The sequence below is a fragment of the Mauremys reevesii genome, linkage group 21, assembly GCF_016161935.1.
Source record: "Mauremys reevesii isolate NIE-2019 linkage group 21, ASM1616193v1, whole genome shotgun sequence".
NCBI lineage: Eukaryota > Metazoa > Chordata > Testudines > Geoemydidae > Mauremys > Mauremys reevesii.
This window is the reverse complement of record NC_052643.1, coordinates 17,074,218-17,074,832: the sequence shown is the minus strand read 5'-3', so window position 1 is coordinate 17,074,832 and position 615 is coordinate 17,074,218.

Here is a 615-nt window from a genome sequence, read left to right as displayed (position 1 = left end):
AATGGAGAATGCATGCCAAAGACTTGATTTGAGGCAGGAGTATAAGGGTTACTACCAGAAACATTGACCACTGGACCTGGTCCTTCCTTTATTTCAGCATTCGGACCTCAGTGCCATGACAGCATTGAGATTCCAGTGAAAGGAGTGCACGGCCCCGGGAGAAGCTGGACAGTTAGCAGGGGACACTCTTGAATATTCTGTAATCCCGTAAATTCTGCCCGCAGCCCTGACTCACACAGCCCTTACTCCTCCTGAGCTAGATTCAGAGCTTCTCATGCTGTCCTCCATCGATGTGATGCAGTTACTCCAGCTTTACATCGGTGTTGTGAGATCAGAATAGGTACAGTGCACCAGAGATCTAGTCAGCATTATCAGTCTGAAGCAAAATCCTTCACTTCTACTTCTGTCTTTAATGGTGCAGATTAGGGAACTGGACAGCTCGGGGGAAGGTTGCTGATGGGATACAGAGCCTTTCACATGGCCAGATTGCTTGCTGCAATGCAGCTCTGGTCTGTTGTTTCCAACTGAAGGCTGTCTGGTGCCCTGTCTGAAATGAGGCAGTAGCCTCAGTTCAGTACTGAGTGGGCAGGTGTCAGCATCCCCAAATCACCTTTA